Source organism: Solanum lycopersicum, chromosome 11, assembly GCF_036512215.1.
Source record: "Solanum lycopersicum chromosome 11, SLM_r2.1".
Taxonomy (NCBI): Eukaryota; Viridiplantae; Streptophyta; class Magnoliopsida; order Solanales; family Solanaceae; genus Solanum; species Solanum lycopersicum.
Window position 1 is genome coordinate 18,138,682 of NC_090810.1, and position 23,170 is coordinate 18,161,851.

General features: G+C 27.6%; 2 long non-coding RNA genes across 3 annotated transcripts; both read right to left on the bottom strand.

The window, feature by feature from the left end:
- Nucleotides 1–6,723: 6,723 nt before the first annotated feature.
- Nucleotides 6,724–10,133, bottom strand: LOC104644718 (uncharacterized). Its single transcript, XR_738585.4, has 3 exons — nucleotides 9,916–10,133; nucleotides 9,264–9,394; nucleotides 6,724–6,973 (listed from the first exon to the last, which is right to left on the bottom strand). It is a non-coding gene; the product is annotated as an uncharacterized lncRNA (long non-coding RNA).
- Nucleotides 10,134–16,951: 6,818 nt separating this feature from the next.
- Nucleotides 16,952–19,074, bottom strand: LOC109118830 (uncharacterized). Of its 2 annotated transcripts, none has more exons than XR_002026089.3 (2): nucleotides 18,413–19,074; nucleotides 16,952–17,297 (listed from the first exon to the last, which is right to left on the bottom strand). It is a non-coding gene; the product is annotated as an uncharacterized lncRNA (long non-coding RNA). The 2 variants fall into 2 exon arrangements; XR_002026090.3 differs by having other exon boundaries at nucleotides 16,952–17,502.
- Between the last annotated feature and the right edge of the window lie 4,096 nt (nucleotides 19,075–23,170).

Below are 23,170 nucleotides of genomic sequence, written 5' to 3' on the forward strand. Positions count from 1 at the left end.
GATTAGTGCATTTATACACTCAAAAGGTATATGCTAAGATGTGGTTATTCAAATAAAAAGCTTTCAGGGTGGAAATGGGAGTTCTGTAGATAAATGTCATTCGGTAGGCTTGAAAGGCACAATCGATTCAAAGAAAGCCTATATCCTTTCTCAAGTTAAATGTTGCTCAAAATTTCGTCTCAACCAAACTTTCGGGCCAAGTTCTAGATCAGCAAAATCATGACTTTGAATTTTACGTCTAAAGCTCACCACACAATGCATTTAAAACAATGAGGTCAAATTTATTTTTTCCATAACTTTAAACAAGATAATTTCTCAAGTATGACATAAATGTATTGAGAGATGCCAATAGAAGTCTATAGGTCAAAACAAAGTTGATCTGTCTTATCAAATAGTTTAACACTTTATTTTTTTTCTTATGCATAATCCTAAGCATGTTGTTACAAACTAAGTCAAAGAAAAAAAATCTATTTTTTTTTGCCCCTGTTTATGTGACTAGAATTTTTAGGATTTTTTTCTCTGGTTGGACCAAATCTCACAATAAGGTTGCCTACGTATCTTGTTAAAACAAGAATCAGGTCTAACGTAGTTCCAAAATATAAGTAAAAATATGTTTTTTCTTAAGGACAAATTCTTTTTTTCATATATACATATATTATTTCTTATTTAAATTATTAAATAATAATTAAGATATTTTTTTAATTTTATAATTTTTAAATAAGGATCACCGAACCCAAGGAAGGTTGCCTACGTATCTCATCAAGGTGAGAATCAGGTGTGCGTAGTTCGTTCAGATTAAAAACTTAAAGATTTTTTGTTAGAAATTTGTTGACAAATGCAACTCTTTTCTTCGTTTAAAGTGACATAAGAAAACTTTTAAAATTTCTTTTTGTGAACTTTACATTGTAAAAAAAAAAAAATTCTAATTGTTCTGATTTTAATTTAAAATGGTAAATTGAGTTATTTATCTAGATAGATCCGTCCATATGTAGAGTATTTCATTAAATCATATGTAAATGATTCAAATAATGAGTCTATTAGGAACTACCACATTTGATTTCAGTTATCATGTTTAAACTCGTGGAGAAAAGTGTCTAGACTGGCTGTAAAACGAGCTGACAACTCGAGTTAGGAAGTAGCAACGTACCGGTAGCAACGCTTTCCGGCTTTGTGCATGGGTGCTCCCTATCCTAAGTATGTGTGATTAAAAATCCTTCACCATGGACTGGAGATCCAGTGGCTATCTTGGCAGTAGTGGGGTGCGTAGTTGCAATTCCCATCATATTATTATTGAAGACTCAGTAAAATTCGCGAGAAATGACAATTTATATGCAAATCAAATAATATCATACATTAAATAAGTAGACAATTTACATATTAAGACAAATAAATACAATATCCCAAAATGTAAATAAATAAATCATAGTCATACATAAATCAATATTTAAAGCTCGAATTCTAGTTAATCCCCAGCGGAGTCGCCATCTGTCACGCCTCTTTTTTTTCTCTCGATATTTTTTTTAATTTTTATTGTTTGAAAGAAAAGAAGAGTTTTTCCAATTAAAGTGACGTTTTGAAAAGGGATAATTATTATTTAGAGTCGCCACTTAAAATTGAGTTTTGGTGTTCCAAGTCACCTTTTTTTTAAATCCCTAATCAAAAGGAAATTTGACTCTATTTTTTATTGGTCTGCGAACTAGAAATTCGGGTAATGAATTCTGTTGACCGAGGGGAAGGTGTTAGGCACCCCTCGAGTCCCGTGGTTCTGGCACGGTCGCTTTATTAACTTTAGTATGACTTAACTTAATTTTTTGGACATTATATTATTTAAACTTAATAACAAAATTGTTATTTATCCTCATATTTATTCTAAACTTATTTGAAACTGACTTATTTATTTTAAAGGGTCTTTATTTTTTATTTTATTTTTATAAAAAAAACTTAGGTTTTTGTTAAATTTTTTATTATTATTTTATTCCTAGTTTCCTTTCTTTCTTTTTTTTTTAAAAAAAAATTAACTTTCTGTTTTATCTTTATTTTATTTTATTATTGTTTTATAAAATCTGTCTTCTTCTCTCTTTTTTTATTTTTTAAATAATTTTTGTTACTCTTTTTTTTTACTTTTTTTTTCATTCTTTTTTTTTAATTTCTTGTTCTCTATATTTTTATTTTTATTTTCTCTCTCTTCTTTTTTTTTTCTTTTTTCTTTTCATTTTCATTTTTCCTTTTTGTACGTTTTTAGTTACCCCTTCTTTTTTTTTAAATTTTTTTGTTCAACAACATTCTGTTTCTTTTTTTTATTTTTATTTTTTTTCTATTTTTTAATTTTTGTTTTTTAATTAGCTCTGTTTTTCTTTTGTTTTTTTTTGTTTATTTATATTATTTGTTTTACTTTCTTTTAGAAAAGTTTATATAAATCTTTCTTTTTACGTTCTTTTTTTTTTTACCCTTTGTTTAATAATTGTATATTTTTATAAGTTTCTTTTTCCACTTTTGTTTTATTTATCTATTTTTCCTTCTGCTTCTCTCGCTTTCCTTTTTTTTTTTTGATTTTTCATTTGTTCACGTTTTTTTTTAATTTTCTGTTTCTGTTTTTGTTTTAAAAAGTTCTGTTTTTTTTTCTTTCGTTGTTTTATGCTTTTTTTTTATTATTCTTTTGTTATCTTTATATAATTTCTCAAATTTTACTTCTTCTTTTATTATTATTATTATTATTATTATTAGTTTATAATAATAATCTCTAAATAAAATTTATTTCTATGAGAATTCTACTTAGATAATTTATTTATTTATTTATTTTAAAAAATTATTTATTAATTATTATTTTTATATCCTAATCTAACAAGTCTACAATAAATTCAACAAAAATCTTTTAAAGTGAAAATAGACGGAAAGATATATTAATCTATTCAAATTCAACAATTCAATATCATGAAGCGACATAAATTGCAAAATGTATCTAAAAAACATAATAATAATAACAATGTAACAATAATCAATATAATACATGTGATTTGAAGTATTTCATGCTATTGAAATCAACTTTTCATAGAAGTAATATTATTTAAATCATGCGAGAATTTATAGTTACCTCGCTGCGAAAATTGATACCACAAAGCGAGCTGTTATCCACGAATTCGGAATCACGATCAAATCTCCAACTCTAGCCTAATTCTCAAAAGAAATAACTCGTTTTTTTTTCTGTCTTTGCTTTTTTTTTTTCTGTATCTGTCTGTTTGTGTATCTGTATATTTGCGTATTTTTCTATATTTTTCTTTTCTTCTCAACTGAACGTGTTTTTATATAATCTTTTTGGTTGAGAGTAAGGTGCTAATTAAAAGGATAGTAATAGAGGTCGATTAGGATTTAATTTTGAAATATTGTTGAGGGGATTGGGGTTGAGATAAGGATGGATATAAAATAAATAAATAATAATAATAGAAAATTAAAAAAAAATAAAAAAAATGAAATGAACGTCCAAAGAGAGAGAGAAGAAAAATAAAAAAAATAAAAAAAAATAAATGAATGAGATTTTTAGTAAAATAAGTTAGGAAGTTAGGAATAATTAGGATAAGGGGAAGGTAATTTGAATATTTAGGACTCCCCTCTTTTTCTTCTTCTACCATTATTTTTAAACTAATTAAAAGTTGAAGACTTAAAACAAATACCATAAATTCATAATTTTTATCATTAAAGTAATTTACACAATTTATTTATTTTTTATTTATTTTAAATATATTCTTTTTTTAAAAATTGGTGTTTGACTCTTTATATTTTGGTAAAAAATTAGGTGTTCACAATGTTCACTATGGAAAGTACAAGGGGAAACCTACTTTCCAGATGCAACTAATTCTTACTTGTAAAGTACACATACTTGTCTATTTCTCTGTCTTCGAGTCATTCCCCATTCATGTGGGGGATTGTTGAGTTTTAAAAAGGTGTGAATGGAAACTGAAGAGTTGCAACTTTTATGAAGGTTGTGATAATTTTAACAATTTACTATTGTTATATGCTAAAAGATATCGTGTTTCTATGTTTTGTATGATTGTATTTTCACAATTTTGGACATTAAAATTAGGAAAAATTACTTGAATAAATATATTTTGAAAAATAATTACTGATTTTAGTGATACTTTTTGTTTATTACCATTTATTACAATATTGTGATAAATCTGTAATATGTATTAAAAGTGAATTATATATGCAATATATTTAAATTATAATTGTTTATGAAATATATTATGTTTGATTGGTAAAAATTGTAACATTGTATTATCAGTGCATTAAAATGTGTGATAAATGTATTATCCATCACTAAATTTTGTATTATATTTGAACAATAAATTTATCTTTGTAATATGTATTAAACTTGTATTATAAATGAATTAAAAATAGTCTAGTGAAAAAAAATGTTATTGCTATAAATGGTAAATACTTTTTTTTTATATTAGATTTATGGAATTTTCCCTTTTAAAATTAACCTCTATTTTGCTTTTTATCTTTGCCTAGCCGATAATTTTTGTCCAATTCTCTATGCACATAGGCCCTTCTTTTCCCCTCTATTCCATGTTTAGTTTTATTGCATTTTTTCTAATTTCATGATCCTCTACCTCTTACTTTTAAATAGCAATTTAATTTCTCTTTAATTTGTGTCTTACAATTGGTTGTTTTCACAAAATAATGAATAATTTAAAATATTTTATCATGTATTTAAAATATTTTGGAAAAGAAACTATAAATAAAAATAATACAACATGTTTAACACTCTTAACTAATAAGAGCCTACAAACACACAATTCATGAAAACATGTTATATATTCAAAGATGGAAAAGTTATGTGAAAAATTCCCCATATTCAAGTTCCAAAGATTCTTCTTTCTAATCGATTTTATAACCATCAGCAAAATAATTGGCCCATTCTTTTATTTGCTTAAAACGACGAAAGTTTTTAATTGCATTTAAGCGTTATAACTTGCCTTTCTAAGCGTTTTTGCTGTACAATAAGTTTCTGTAACTATATTTCTTTTTATGACTTAATGGTAAGTCGATAATTAGATGGACATAACAACAATAAATTACTTAAAGATGAAATTTAAAATTAGATAATCAATTCATTTGACAGTATTACAAGATAGGTACATAGTACGTAGTACTAAATTTGTAATCAAATAACTAGTAGGAATACAATACAATACAACTTAACATTAATCAAGAGAAATCTAAGTAACGTGGAACGTTTGCGGGAATTCACTCGTCACCTTTTATCAAGTGTCTAACAGTAAAGTTTGATGCAATATTCGAATCTGTAGTGACTGATGCCCATGTCGCACGTCCCTTTGTTACAGAACCCGGCCCTCTATTCTTGTACCTCAAGTAATATGGCCGACGGTTAACAACGGATTTATTTGCCTATTCAATCCACTCAACCCATCCTTTGGGATTTATCAACGTATCAATATAGTTTTCCATTATCACAGTCCTAGAAAATATACCCCATAGCCGACCTAAATATGTCGTGACGTTGTCCAATTTCTCCGAATCGCGGGTAGCCTTTATAGTGCAATTTTGAAGCACTATTCCCGATTCAAAGGGCTCAAATTCTCTCTATTGTGTTGTGATTGTGTTATATTGTCTCGCCGTTGGAGTACGTGCTTCAATCACACAATTTTGAACAAGGTTGTCCCATCACCGCAAATGAAATCTATCATGCCATATATTTCGCAATCTCGATAGAATTGGTGTTTCTTTTTAACATACAAAGTGTCTTGATACCTGTCGAATCGATATTTCTAAAAGGACGTCGAATCAGCTTCAACTCTTAACGCCTGATGCTTTATAGGTCCGACATTGTTTCTAAATGCTTGTGAAACCATCGCCAAGAACCCCTACAAATTAAATAAGAAGAAACAATTATAATTCATCAAAATTAATAAAAATTCACGTATATATGAAGAGAGGGACTTACCAAAGGTTTGGTATCATAAGTTTGTTACCAACGACAAAAATAATCTATTACATGTTATTATCATCGTACTATCCATCCCTTCTCCGATCAGGAATATATAAATCTTTTTTTTTTACTAACTCTAATATATTCTTGATACGTGCCTTTCTTAATTTTTATGAAGAATGGCTTGATACTGTGCCCAGGGGCTGCCAATATTGCTCCAACAATCATGTTGAAATTTCTAGTCTCATCTTTAGAAACTACCACGTTATATGGAGTTTCTATTATCAATTAGCTTTGAACACATACAATTATATTTGCAGCGAAAAACAACATCATTATATTCCCTGCATTAAAACAAATTAAATCTATGATGAATTTATACATAAAAAAAATTACAGCCATAGTTTAGAACTCGTTATTTTATCAACCCCTCGTGTCGAATACGATTTGTTATTTATTACTTTTGTCATTTTCACTTGAAAATCATGAACTTTTTCACCAACTTTTAAATCAAAGTTGTGTCACATGATTGTGACTATCAACAATATAACATACCCCTTTTATGTTATGATGATATTAATTCACCTATTTATAGGAAAATAAATTTGAAGTGTTCATGTTAGACTTTTACTAATATATATGTATTCTTCTTATTCTTTAGCAAAAACCTATTTATAGGAGACCATAATATATATACTATTTTGACTATTAGGCCCGTGGCAAGCACGGGCCTAATAGTCAAAATATCAGTATTAATGAATCATTGATGATAGTTTTTGCAGAAGATGGATAATGTGATATGCTATATACTATTAGAGATATTCAAAATATATGTACAACTGATATTGGACATCAAGATGATCCATATTAATTAAGATAATAAAATCAAAATATTTTTTTTGACATATGAGATCAACATGTGATTGTTTATCATATCATATGTAGAGGATGCTGCTGTTCATTTTTAGTTGCTGATCTTCTTCATCATCCAAAAACCATAGCATAGGGAGTTGTTAGGGGTTCCTGAGAAAATTGTTAGTGTTATTAAATTTAGAAAGTTGAGTTGTTTAATGATAAAAGTGAAACCGTTGAAAAAGTATACATGACAAAAAAAATGTGCGATATAATATTAACAGCGAAGCTAAATAACGAAGGCTTCATAAAAATTTAATTGATTCATTTCCTTGGCAAAAAGTTAACTGATTCATTTCATTCTCCCTATTGAGCAAACTTGAATCGACTGAGAATCCAAAAACTTCATTAAGCAAAAGTCACAAAATCAAGTGAGGAAGTTCCTGTAATTAGACAAATTAAGGTATGTTAAAAAATGAAAGTACAATATTCAAATTCATATCAGCCGGATCCTGTCATTGTCCTGTATGTAAATAGGCAATAACACATGAGATAATTGGCAGAAATAAAGTCAGGATCGTTAGCAATACATAAGTCGATTATACTAAAACAAAAAAAAAATTTTGCAAGTATGTAGAAGAAAACAACTGGACATAGTATTTTACTAAAATGAGGGTTGTCTTAAAGTAAATCTATATAGAACACATCAGTCAACATTTATGACTATAATATATACAAATATTGAACATCTTACTTCTGTCAAGGTTTGACATGAATGAAAAATTGTGTTCATTTCCATTATCTGTAAGCACCATATTTGACACAAACATAGCAAAGTTTTAAACAGTGGTGAACAAAAAATATTACGACAAAAGGATATAAGATGGTTTAGCAGAAGTACGCTTACATCCACAACAAGATAAAATACATTGACAAAAACTGATATATTGTCAAATACTCAATGAACTGTAATTATTGAGAAATATCATCTACCATGTCTGCTACATCAAAACACTAATTCTGAAGGCATCTATTGTTTACAAAAGACATGAATTTTTGGACTTTCAAAAACATCTCTCTTTTCTTTCTAACCAGATAGTCCGAAAGATGCAAACAGAGGCATGCTATACCTGATTTTCTTCAATTTTTTTTGACTTTCTTGTTTGTACAAATATTATTAGCAAGCCTCTCATACTATATGAAATCAAGAGGTTCTAAATTTGTTTTGTATGGCTACTTTGTAGTATACTTTCCTGTTGGATATTCTATTAGCATGTTATTAAGTGCATGCTTTTCACACTAACACACTAATATTGTTTGATAATATGTCTGAAAGAACTGGACACTATTAATTCTTCCTAATTTTTTCTTTTTTCCATCTTCATCCTCTGACATTTTGTTATGCTCTTTCTCTCTTCTTGGTTCATTTATGTCACTTTGCATCTATGAAATAGTTTTTTGTATGTAATTGTTTAATTTGTGCTTTTGTAAAGCCAAACATCCGAATTCAAAGTAAAAGATTCAATTAGCAATTAAAATCTATATCTAATGACTACAATTATAAAGAGAAGTCACATAAACTCTTAGACTATTACACAAGTTACTGTTAAGCTCAAGATATCAACCAGGCAGACCCAAGTCATTAATTTACTCAAAATGATCAAATAAAATAGAAACTGAAAGAAAGTTGGTAGTATTCATAATCATCACGGCCAACAAACTGCATTAAATGTAGATACTAATCTCAAAGAAATCACTCAAAACACTTGGTAACACGGGTTAAGTTTTGATACTTCTTATAACTAAGTTTGAAGGGAAGCACAAATATCGAAAGTGAAATGTGAAATTATTGTTGAAGGAGAGAAAACATGAAGATTCAAAAAAGCAAGTGATGCCTTTTAAAAGACTTTTGACAGAGGAAACACCACCCACCAAAGAAAATTCCATGATGCCTTTTAAGAGACTTTTGACAAACTTGTTGTACCTTAATGAATTTGAAATTGATTGTGAAGCACTTAGTTTGAAATAAATAAATAAATAAACAACTAAGAAAATCAGCCATCAAAATATTGTAAAATAAATTTGGGTTAAAGCATTAGTTAACATATGTCCTTAGTTCAACTTGATGTTTATTAACATGTCACTATCACCTAGTCACATTTAAGCTTAGTCTAATGGGAAGAAGTAAGCTTACTGAAAATATTACTCCTTTTTTTAAGATTCCATTACCCTTTCTTGCTCCCATACATTCTGTTGATGGGAAGTATAGTATCAATTAAGCATATCGATTATTTTTTACAAGTGTCTTATCAGTTTCATCAATGGCCAGCTATTGTGTCTTGTGTTAGACTTCCGCTTTTTCAAAGTCTTTATGTTGATGAATGAGAGTTGTAAAATTTATCAATTTTATTAGGAAACTACTAAATAAAAAATAATATCAAGAGGATAAACATCTACTCACCCTTAGTAGATAGTTCAACTTGATTAACATCTTCCAAGACAAACCCAGCTGTTGAAACTGATCAATTTTCATAACACATAAGTATTGTGTTCATTGGGGAATTTCGTCAAATACGTGACCACAATCATTATCTGCAAAAATATTATATGGGCCAAAACAATTAGTATTTAAGAACTTGATAGGTGATACTACAAAATAATGAGAAAAAAATCATGCATGAGCAGAATAATCAATTAACAGAACATTTGCATATCTATAAAGTGAGAGATCTCTGCCCTCCACTCTAATCTCTCTACAGTAAGAACAACACTGACAAACTTGGACTGAAGTCGATTGTTTTGTCCCCAAAAATAAGCCAAACTTTATCTGCACGTTCAACTATTTCCTCTTCTTCACCTTTTGAGTTTTAACCCCAAAATAAGTAGAAATACCATAACTATGTGCATGCAAGACTATTGAAATAGTGAAAATTTTGGATGCACTATGTTCATCAAGGGTCCAAAGTCATCTATGTATTTATTTCTATTTTCGAACATGCATGAGTAAATTAGATACAATTGATGATACATACATCTAAAATAGCTACTATTATAGGTCTGTTTTTCAAGTTTAGGACTATATAAGAGTAGAAAAATCATAAAAAAAAACTCACCGTAATACAACAGGTACGAAGAGGAATTGGAGGTCTAAACAGAGATTAAACACGATATCAGAATTTGATAAAGAGCAAATGAGCAAGGGTGAGAATAGATGCGGAGAACACTCTAGATTGTTGAAAGAAGGAAGAAGAAGAAAGTGGGAGAGAAAGGGAGAGTAAAGCAAAAGGTGAGATGTTTCATTTTTTACATTAAAAATAGTGTTGCACGTGCTTCTGCATAAAGCAGTACAGGCTATGCACTTTTGAAAGAAAAATATATGATTTTACTATTTTAACCCTACTTTTACAACTCAATTTATGTTTGATGTACAATTTACAATTCTTTTTGTACCACATTTTAATGCAGTGTTCGTCCTTATAAAATGTCCTTTCTAAATAGGGGGATATATATACATACATACATACATATACATATATACATATATACATATATATATATATATGTATATATATATATATATATAAGGTTAAGACTCGAGTGGACGGTAATTTATAACATCAATTAATATATTAACGGAAAAGGGTCAAAAATACCCTTAAACTATTTGAAATAGCCCATATATATCCTTAAACTATATTTTGACTCAAAACTACCTTTCTGTCAAACTATTTGGTCAAAAGTCTCCTTCTAATTAACGGAAATTGTTAAATGTCATGTAGATGTCACATGACACCCCAATAGATTTCCACTGTCAGATAGACTCAAAGGAAAAGGATCAAAAGTACCCTTAAACTATCCGAAATAGCTTATATATACCCTTAAACTATATTTCGGTTCAAAACTATCCTTCACTTCAAACTATTGAGTCAAAAGTGACTTCATAGTTGGGGTGGGGGAGTTTTTTTAAATAATGTTTTTCGCTAAAAGATAGTGAATAATATAGATTTAAGGGAAAAGGGTCTGATATACCCCTCAACTTTGTCATTTGGAGCTGATATACCCCTCATTATAAAAGTGGCTCATATATGTCCTTACCGTTATACAAACGGCTCACATATACCCCTATCGTTACAAAATGGCTCACGTATACCCTTCATTTAACGGAAGTTAAAAAATTAGTTTTAAATTTATATTTATTACTTCTAATTTTTTTTAAAAAAATTATTTAGGGGTATATATGATTCTTCTATCAAAGTTCAAGGTATATTTTAATTTTTTTCATATATAAATTATGTTTTGACTTCTTTTATTATAATTATTTGAGTTTCTTATTCTTATTTTATTTTTTTCTTTCATTCCTTAGTTTAAAGGGAAAAAAACTTAAACTATTTTTTTTTGTGTGTATTGTAATTTAGTTTCGTATTCGAAGAAAAAATTTGGTCATCTATAATAAGTTTTACAAGAATATTAGTGAAAATAAATTTGATTATCAAAATAATAATTATAAAGTAGTAATTGAAACAAAAAAAAAGTCAAAAAAAATATGTTTGATGAGGATTATATTTACTCATATGGTATTATATTTATTAGAAAAAAATAATAAAAATTTAGATTAATATAAAATTTTTTTCATTTCCGTTAGAGGAAAAGGGTATATGTGAGCCATTTGTTTACAAGTAGGAAAGATTTTTTTATGGTGGAGAGTGGGGAGTGAAAAGACCAATGCAGCAGAGAAGGACTACATGAATCGGAATCCGCTTATTAAGATTAAGACAGACGACCGAGAAAGAAAGGCTCCGCGTTCGAACATTGGTTGATCTTAGCTTAGCGTGCTAGCCGCTGCTTCATTTCGTATAGTGATAACGCTTTCTCTTTCTTAACGCTCCGCCCCCCTTGTATAGTAAGGGCTACTTTGGTTGCGCGGCTTTCTCTTCTAGGGTGACTTGACTCAGCTTGACCTACTTGACTCAGCGGTTAGAGTATCGCTTTCATACGGCGAGAGTCATTGGTTCAAATCGTATATATGAGCCACTTTCATAACAAGGGGTATATCAGCTCTAAATGACAAAGTTGAGGGGTATATCAGACCCTTTTTCCTAGATTTAAACGGACATATAGACACAGTGCACTGATTTTGAACAAAATTTAAACTTAAGATAATGATATATATTTTACATGTTTCCAATTTCATGTATGAAATATTAGTGCTATAGTTAATTGCGCAATTCTATTACTAGTTCTTTCTTACGAACTTGTTTCACATTTATCAACGTTTTCTCTTATCTATCTAATAATAATAAGTGAACTTAGAACAGTAAGTGGATAACATTTTACTAGATTATGCAGTTTCAACTTTCAATTTTTAACTTTTGTAGTCATATTTCATATGAAAATTCTAATTAATTAGTTAACGTTGTTAATTAGGGTTTAAAAGCTCAATTAAACTTTAGTCAGTAATAGCAACCAAGATTTAATTAATTTGTTACTTATTGCTTTCAATTGCCTCATTTGATCCTATTGCTAGTAGAGTTTCTAAATAACACTCAATTCCGGATACTAAATAAAAAAACACCATTGAAATTGATATCTATATAAAATTACCTAATATGCAACATGAAAGTAATATGTCAAATTGGTTAAAGAAAATTATTGGCCACATGAAAATTAAAATATCAAAATTGCGGGGAAAACTGACAAAATGGTCTCTTTTCTTCTGTACTACTAGGTTTAATTAATTTTTTAGGTATGACTTGAGCTATTTTGAACATTGAAGGAGTTGATTAAGATAATATGAGACATTTGACTCAAGTTGAGCATGATAAAATCGCTTTTAATAATTAAAAAAATGAAGTGAAATATTATATTAAATAAAATGGAGAAAATTGTAATAGCAATAATAAATAATATGATGATGAAAGCAAATTTCATAGCACCAATAATAAGATCAAAGATAAGTGGAAAATACTCCTCCCTCCTTTCAATTGCCCATGCAGCCAACTGCATTAACTCCGTCATACAAATATAGAGGTTGTGTTAAATATTTCTTTCATTTTAGTAAAATAGAAATTATACAACTATCTATGGTGTTATTTACTAAAACAACATAAAACATGAGAGAAGGGTGATTATCCTTAATTGTCGAAATATTATCATTGAGTGTACTACTATTCATAGTATACTAAATCATAATATTGATAATTTTATATCTTAATTTCTGATATTGTGCATAATATTTTGAGGAACAGTTTGTATAGTGATTAACTATAGTTATTCCAACTTTTAATAGATCGATGACCATTTAATTAAGAAATTATATATCACTCATCAATCGAAAGATGAATTTTTCAGTAGTAGTGATTTTTGTGTTACTAGGGTGAAATTTTTGCAATTTTCTATTAGAAAATCTAATTATGTTACTTTAATAAAAAAAGACATTATAGATTATACTAGTTGAAATAATTTAATCTATGATCATTATTGAAATTTAAGACAAAATATATAATTAATAATGGATTTACTGCTTAAGGTCCCTGCAGAGGAAAAGTTTTATCCCAAAAAATAGGAAATTAATATTTGAATAATGTCATTTTTACTACTCTTTTTTAGAAAGCCAAACGTCATTTTCATTTTCTTGATTATTGTAGCATTTGGACCATTTCTTAGAGAGCTCGTGAGTTTTATGAATTTACACGCTGAATTTATCAAATCTCGAATCATTTAAAAATAGATTTTGAGAGAATTTAAAAATCTTTTAAATTTTGTTATCCTAGCTTTAAAATCAATTGTGGAGGAGTTGAATGAAATGAGCCGAAGATATTGAATGAAATAGCTTTTAAAACCTCATAGTAATTTTACTTCAACTTAGATAAGTAAAGTAGGAGTTGAACGCAATGAGAAGAGTTATTTTTTAATGAAAGAAGCCACAAAAATACTATAGTTATTAGAAATATGATCCTATCTGTGTCAATAAGATTCAATATTTGATATATACGTAAAATAAAATTTTAACCCTACATATACAATTGTAATTTTTTTCTCTTTTTGGGTCTCCATTCACAAAACAAGGTATAAATACAAGATATTTGACTTTCATATTGACTCATCACCTACAAGCTCTTTATGCACGGTCCTAAATTAATCTAAGAGTGTCAATTAGGCGGAGTCCTTCCAAAATCGGATCGAAACCAATAGTAGCTTTGATTGGACCAACCCAAGACTTGTGGGTCGTAAAGTTTCAGTTCACCTTGAAGATCTGGAACCGACCGAGCACAAACCATAATCGATAATCAAAATCGATTGAACTAATACTATTTGTGATTTGATAGTACAAGTATAACAATCCGGCCTGATTGTTTAGTCTAAAATTTAAATTTATTTTTTCTCTTGGTTTTCCATCCGGTACCGGATCACACATTGGAGCTCCGACTAAGTTTGAATCGCGCTCTGCAGGACCCATTCAGGGGCGACGCTCCCAACAGAACTAACATTCATGAAGTGATTTAAAAAATACTTGAAAATTTTTTCTAAGAAAATACCAATATGGCATGAAACTGCACAAGTTAATCAAACCCAATAAAACTCGATTGTGTAGGACCCGGTAACCCCAACCCGATATCCAACCCAGAAACAGAGTGACCACATTCCATAATTAGTGAATGGGGCCGATTGCTCGACCCAATGTCACCCTTAAATTAATAAGTATATATTAAAGGAATCCCATAGTGTAAGATCTAAATTACGCCATATCCCTAATGATTTCAATATTTACAAAAATCCCTTGAAAAGGGAGGCAGTTAGATACATAGAAATTGTCTTGATACATTATACCTGATACACAATAAATAGATTGTTATTGTTGTAAAAAAAAGGAAAGGAATAATGTAAAATTAAATGTTGTGATATCAGTTTCCTTGATTCACGCCTAAATTATCCTAATAGGGAACATATTCACCAATTTGAAATTTCAAAATTACATGTTCTTCATCGAAGAAGATTTTTGAATATCCTTTGATATTCAAAAATTGATATTTTCTTCCAAAAAATAAATAAATAGATTCATGATGAACATATCAATTTTATCAAGACATTCAGGAATTTAGGTGAGCAAAGTGAATTATGAAGGTTACAAAAGTGACGAAATTGTTGTTGGACAATCAATTTCATTCTTGCATCTCAAAGCAACCATATCAGACGAGTTAGAGATAGAAGAGGACAGAAAAATCATTAAAATTCGATACACCGTGGAAGGTAATTCATCTCCGATGAAAATTAAGAACGATATGGGTGTTAGGCTATATTTAAAAGTGAAAAAAAATGAGTCTATATTTTCAATGTATCAAAGGTATAACAAGGGATACAAAAGATCTTGCACTAGTTGAATCAAGACATTGTGATTCAATTATATTTCAGAATGAGAAGTTACAAATGACATAATTGATTCAAACAATACAGATGTGAAGACATGTCAATTGTACAAGGATAAGGCACCATTGTGATGATGAAATATAAAATAAAGTACAATTTTTATTGCAAAGTAAAACGATCTTATAGACAAAGGTATGCGATTTTTTTTCTGCATTGTCAGTTAATGTATTTGAATGTTAAGATCTTTAAATGGTGATACATTTTAATTTTTAATTTGTGTGATACATTTTTTTAGAAGTTATGTAATGGATCTTTTATTTTTGTTTTGTTTTTGTTGATTATATGATACATGCATAAATTTTATAACAATTTCGTTGAAGCGTGTAAGTTGTCTATATTAGAATTCTTGGAAGAGATCTTTTTGATTATTTGGCATTTCAAAAATTTAAAAATAGCATCTTATACAAAAGACGCATCAAACTGGTTGTTTTGATATGCATTTTTTGGAACTAAATTTATCGCTTACTTTTTAATGTCTACGTGTTGTTTTATCATCTGAAATTATTTTCTCGATTTATGAAGTTCGAAGAAGATACATTGTTTATCTTGAGAAGAAAGAAGTACTTGTTGCAGAATTCAACTAGATGAGATTCCTTGCTCACATGCAATTGCGTTTTGAAGGAGAAATATGTTACATATATGTATCATTATTGCTCTGATTACTACAAATCTGATTCATTAGCAAAAGTTTATGAGGCTCAATATTAGATAAAGAAGATTGGTCGATTTCTAACAATGTTGTAGATGAAAGTGTGTCGCCACCTAGATACAAAAGATTGGTTGGACGATCAAGAAAAAGAAGAAAAAATGTAGATGAAAAAATAAAAGTAAACACGAATAGTTGTCGCCCAAAAGGTCACAAGAAAAGAACTTGTACTTTCTTTTCAAAAGTACAATGAAATCGTTATTTTAATAAAACATTCATGCTTTCTGAATCATTTTTAACGTAATCGATTATCGCTTTTATATTTTTCATAAATAAAGTTTATTACTGTGAATTTTGATTTTTCGATTCAATATTTAAGAGTTCTACTATTCTATTTAAGAATATGTTATGATTTGTGTGTTTAATTTTATTTTGGTAACAATTATTTATGACTTTTACTGATTCAATTCAAGAAATTTTTATGATTTATATGCAAATGTTATATTTGATATACATATATTTATGTTCAATTGTATCATATACATTGTGTAATGTATCATATACATCAAATCATAAATAACCAATTTATTATCAAAAAGGTATGTATCGACTGCTTAGATGATACATAATTTATACAATTTATTAATTTTCTCACTAATGTTTTGTTCTAATAAACTATAAATAATGTATCATATACATTAGTATATCGTGTATCATATATATAATAACTCTTGTATCATATACATTATATAAAATTGTGTCATGAACCTTAAATCATATCTAACTTATATATTGATAATAAGACTTGAGTTAAAATTTATTTTAAGACCTTTTAATATATATATTTTTACAATAGATGTTTCAAATGTATAATTTTTAACTCAACAAGTTTTTCAATATAATTGTAACATACACTTCAATGCTTTAATATTTGAAATATTTTTGATACAATATATTGAATTGTTCCTGTTAGGGGAAAAAAATTTGCTCAAATTTATGTACATTTCTGATTGAGGATGATTTAATAATACTGTTTAATTATTAGAATTTGTAAATTTAAACAAATATACATTCTGAGATTCAAGAAATAGATATATTATTATTAAAAAGTCAGACAAAATAAAATTTTAGAGAAATACTCATACACTTATTTTAACGTATCTTGAAAATGGTAAAAACAAAAAAAACACTGTGTATCTATTGATACACAAAAACTATCGCATCATGGTCTGATGATGTCAAATGACCCCTAGACTTTGGTGGATTGTCATTATCACTAACATATCAAGCTTCAGCCTTTTCATTGCATATTTCCATAACTATGTTGCATATATTAAGCGGAGATAATCAAATACAAAATTATTATATTATTGGAATTTCTCGCTAAGGAATTCAGCAAACGCGGCCACAAACAAACCACAGTCCCTACAAAATGCAAAAGATACATTATACAAAATAAATTGAACATAAACATTAAAATAAAAGTTTATAAAACATATAGTGTGTCGCTTCCTTGGTGAATAATATCTTGTACATGCTCAACTAGTAAAGGGTGCTTTGGTCTCAAGACTTCCAGTTTTCTTGTCCTTATAAGCATCAGTCAGTTAGCTCCGAATGCTAAAAAATTGTCCTAGAGGTAAGTAGACAACATTAAAGATAAATTTTAAATGTCGTTCAAATAAAATTTTCTCCTTAATTTAGATGTTGAGTTGTAGACACGTATTAGCCTCTTTTTTAAAACAACAACAATCAATACCCAATGAAATTGTCCATCATAATTCACCGAATTGTAAACATAATCTACTGAGTGCCACGACAAGCAAGAATCTCAAAATCATTAACAATGTTCATCAATGACCGCTCGAATTCAGTTACAACAAACTCAATCCATATATACAACTTCAACTCTTCTGCAAAACACATGTTGTATGTTCAACCAAACCTTAAAGAATGTGTAGGAATTTATTTTATCTTGTATTTCACATACTATAATGAGACAAATGAACAACAATTATTGATATACAAAAATTAAAAACATGATACAATCTGAACACTAAACAACTGAACTTACAACGGTTATTATATTTGTGTCAGATGCATAATATTATCATTTGTGTCTATTACACATTATACCTAAAGAAACTTATTTTTTATTATATATGATAAGTCGGGATTGATACTTGAATAAAGAATTTACAATAGAATGTATGTCTTTAGTTGATAATAATACATAATCCTGTCTGTTACAACAATATTTACACATTGATACATTGAAAAGAACAATTAATTTTTTTTGTATAGTTAAATGAAAAGTTTCAGAATAACTAAACTATGTAATTTTGTATCATATATATAATATGTTAGTACTGATATATAATTAATTTCATTGAAATCTTACTGAATATTAGACTTTTATGTATTAAAAATAAATTATATATAGTGAAACATAATCTATATTGATATTCTATCAGTAATGTCAAATTAATAATTAAATTGAAGATTGAACATAAAAAATACAGAAATAGATCAGAGCTCATCACCTTAGGTAGATTAGGACGGAAAATTGAAGATGACATGTTTCTACCCCTTTTTAGGGGATTTTTCAACCTTCGCTTTTGAAGAAAAAGACACATTCTTCCTCTACTTCTCAATACTCACGTTGGCAGTTACAAGGGATCAATGCAATTTCATTGATCTATTCTCAAACCAACTTGCGTCTTCAAGGTCATAAACATGATTGGTGTTAGATGCCATTATCTAGGTAATATCTATACTGGAAAAGGGAGCATCATCATAACGAAACAGAATTTTGAATCAAGAAAAAAACCTATTGACTATGAAGAAAAGTAACGAAATTGAAATAATACCAGAAGGAATGAAAAATCGTTTGAATGGAGAGAGACATATCTTGAAATAAACTGATACGATTATGAGAGAGAAAATATAACGTAATTTGAGGAGTGAAAAGTGAAGGAGATAGACGTGAGTTAGGAGATGTGAAGTTATGTATCAAAGATATGGATTTCATAGAGTAAAAGAAGAGATTAATAAAATATTTTAAAAAAGTAGGGAAAATGGAAAATAAGGTAAATTAGGTTGTGTATTAAAGTAATTTTTTCAATTAATAAACCAAATACATCTTCTTTTACCAAGAACTTTTGCTTATTATTTTTTTCGTCTTAATTTATGTAATACTATTTGACTTTTGTACAAAGTTTAAGAAAAAAATCATTTTTAAAAAAATTGTGGCTAAAAATATTCATGGATCATTTGTGTAGCTATAAATGAGTTCTTTAAGAGTATAAACAAAATTTTAAAGTTAAATATTAAAATGTTTTATGACCAGGAACAAACCGACCTAATATCAAAGGGTGTCACTAGGGGTGTGCATCGGTCGGTTCGGTTCGGTTTTACATATAATCGGTTCGGTTTATCGGTTTTCGGTTTTAAAATATTCTAACCCAATAACAAACCAATAAGAAATTTTTTATCGGTTTATCGGTTTATCGGTTTTTGATGTTATCGGTTCGGTTTCGGTTAACCCAATAAGAAAATGTCGATCAAATAATATACAATAGTATGTATGTTATAATTACATGTTACCAACTTACCGTCAAAACATAATAGAAAACTTTGAATGTTGATCAAATTACTAACATTCACAAACTTGCAAAAGCTATCGCCTACAATTATGAACTAGAATTAAAACTAAAATAAAATATTTCAATGAGACAATTTTGAACAGTTGCTTGATCCACCAGATAATCAACAAAGTTCTCACAAATTTCCTAACCAAAAAATCACATAGCCTGAAAAGCTAATATTGAATCTATTTATGTATTAAATTATGTATATTTAATATTGAGGAAGGGTAAAGTAGTAAATAACTATAGTCTTATTGGGTTATCGGTTTACCCAATAACCCAATAGGAAAAATCGAAACCGACCCAATAATCCAATAATTATTTTTTCTAAACCCATTAAAAACCCAATAATCCAATAACCCAATAATAATAACCCAATAATATTTTATCGGTTCGGTTTATTGGTCGGTTCGGTTTTTGCACACCCCTAGGTGTCACCAACACTACATCGTCAATTTTTTAAATATTATATATATAAATAAATAATCTAAAAAACAATACATGATTACTATTAAAATAAATCATAACTTCATAGGAAGATAACTAATCTTGCTCCGTTGGTTTGGCGCATGGCATGTGCTATTAAACAATCCACGTGAACTATAAATCATAAATTCTTATAATTGCATTTGTAAGAATTCAATTGAACATTCATATTTTTCTTTTCATCTTTTTAGTTCTAGTCGGAATTTTTTGAATTTATTCATTATTTTCTTATGAACTTAATTTTATGAAAATTTATTGTGGAAAATTGTTGTTTTTATTTATTTTTGTTTTATTAGTATGTTTTAAGTAGTTTTTATTACTATAATGTTGTTATATTTTTTTAATTGTTGATATTGCTCACAGAAAATCCTACGAACACCACTAACGATTGAACCTATAGGTCATTTCATTGGGATTAAAATTTTGTTAGTGAATCTTTAATAGCTGATCACGTATAAAAAAATAATTGAGAATATATTTATCACAATCCCACAATCTTCTCTGCACCGTATAAGCAAAAATGTAACATGATACTTCATCTTTTTATGGATTAATATTTGCTCTTTAATTATGAAACAAAAGGGCCCCTAAACACACTATCCAACAAGAGATATGTAATGTATACACAAATAATACAAGTTCGATATTAGTTTTTTTTTTAATCAACTACTTATGACGAATTATGTTTGAATATCCATACTCATTTGTTGGGGTTATATTGGTACATATTTATATTTAATTTGTTGAGTTAATCCTGATTCTTTCATAGGATATTTGTCTTCCTACCTCTATTAAATTTTAATTCATTCGTACAATAAGTTTTATTTAATAATTTTATTATATATATTTATATAATAAATTTCATATGTAGTTTAAGTTTAAGCATTGTTATTTTATTTATTATTTTACATATTATTTTGCAAAATTAGAAAAAAAGTAACAATAATATTTTTGTAAGATTAGGAAAAAGAATAACAATTAAGATCTCCACCCCTCCCTTAAAAAAATAAAATATTGATTGAATTTAATATAAATAAAGATTTATAATTAATTTTTGTAATAAATGTATAAACTAGTTTCTCTTTATGAAATAATTTTAATATTAAAAGTACATTAATACTTGTCCTTTAATCGTAATTTAATTTTGAATAGCATTGTTTTACAAAGATTTTTCAAATACAATTGGATTATATAAAATATTTTTCAAATGAATTAGACAAACACAAATTATTTTTCAAAAATATGTTTCTGGAAGCTATTTTAAAAAAATGTTTTTGACAATAAAGTAGTTTTTAGCAATAATGACAAACAGACTCTTGTTATGGATAAAGATCCGGTCAAGTATAATTAGGTCAAGTAATGTTTAATGGCCTTATAAAATTCATGTCATGTGTACTATATAATAATTTATTGTTGAGATTCATTTAAATTATATACTCATCTTAATAATAAATTTAAATTATATACTCATATTAATAATACAAACAACAATGTTGTCAACTATTTATATTATTTTAAAACGTTCAATAAAGCAATCAAGTGTATCCAAGCTAATTTTTCAAGAAAAAAAATTAAGATTGACGGGTATGCGGATCGAAGTTGACGATAAGACTCAATTTGATAATGCAAATATTTTTAATCAGGTATATTGAATTTTCTTTTTCAATCTTTAGTTTTTTATTTTTTTTTGAAAATATTAGCTTAGGTATACACTTAATTGTTTTATTTGATAGTTTTAAAAAATAAAATATTTGACAACTTTGTTATTTTTATTATTAAGATGAGTATATAATATAAATGAATTTCAACCATAAATAATCATATAATAAATATAACATAAATCTATAAAGCAATTGAACATTACTCAATCTAATTATACGTGACTGAATCTTTATTCCTTATTTATAATGGCTAGTAAAGAAAAAAATTGATCGAAATCATATTTGGAGTGAATTTAAATATGATTGTGAACTTTAATAAGTTGTGCATTCTTTTCTTTCCACAAATAATAGAATAAAATCTACAATGTAATTAAAGAGCTTTGCTTCGGGAGAAATTATATTCTCAACACATTTTGCATTTCTAATTGTTAATTTTTTAAATATGTATGTTACTAAAAATATAGTGAATTAATATTAATTTATTTGCGTGCCTAAATTTGAAGACAATACTTCCTAATAGTATTAGTTTATTTCAAAAAGGATATGATATATATAATTACCATAATCTTGACCCAATATTCTGCTAATCTTTTATGGAAAAGAAATAAATATAAATATGTACTGATTTAGAACCACTCGACATATGACTCAAAAAATATATTTATTGGTAAAGTTGATTTTTATGAAAGTATTATCGGTGATTTTCATGATTTTTCTTTCTCTTGTAACTTTTTTCGTCTGATAGATTTGATAGAAAATGTTTGTCGAACATTTTAGTGATTTCAAAGTTTATATTGACGCTTTTAGAGCGGACCCTAAAAGCTGATAAAAAAAGATTTGGTACGTACTCTACTTTAACAGTGTTCAACAAAGGCAAATAATATTTATAATGAAGTCTCAATTCAAATATTTTGATGCAAATGACTTCTTGGGGCGATGACTTCTACTATTGCTATTGCGAATGCTCCTGACACTTATAAAGAAATATTCAATGAACATATCCTAATAAAATCAAAAGATAATAATTTTATGAATTTTATTGGTGTGACCATGAGTTTGCTAAATCAATTCAAAAATTAATATGTAATCAGTAATTCAGCATTCTGAAGGTGAATTTGCATATGATAATATATGGCATACTTTCTTGACCTTTTTTTTTTCTTTTTTCTTTTTTAATATACTCTGTCAAATTTCTAATCATTCAATGAGTTAAAATATTGTCTTTGGCCTTCCTTATTTTATTCCATCTAATGGCTGATCATTTCAATTAGTTAACATATTTTCATATGCAATGTCTATGGGTCATTAATTTGAAGAATATAAATACTAATTTAATTTGTATTTAATATTTCCAATTTGTGAAAACTAATGAGGGGAAATGCTACAGAACTGTTTGATGAGACATTTTTGTGTGGGTAAAAAAATTTCCAAGGAAAACAAAATTTGTTTTTATCTTCATTTTAAGAAAAAAGATATCACATGTGGGGATTCTAAAACAGCTCTAAAT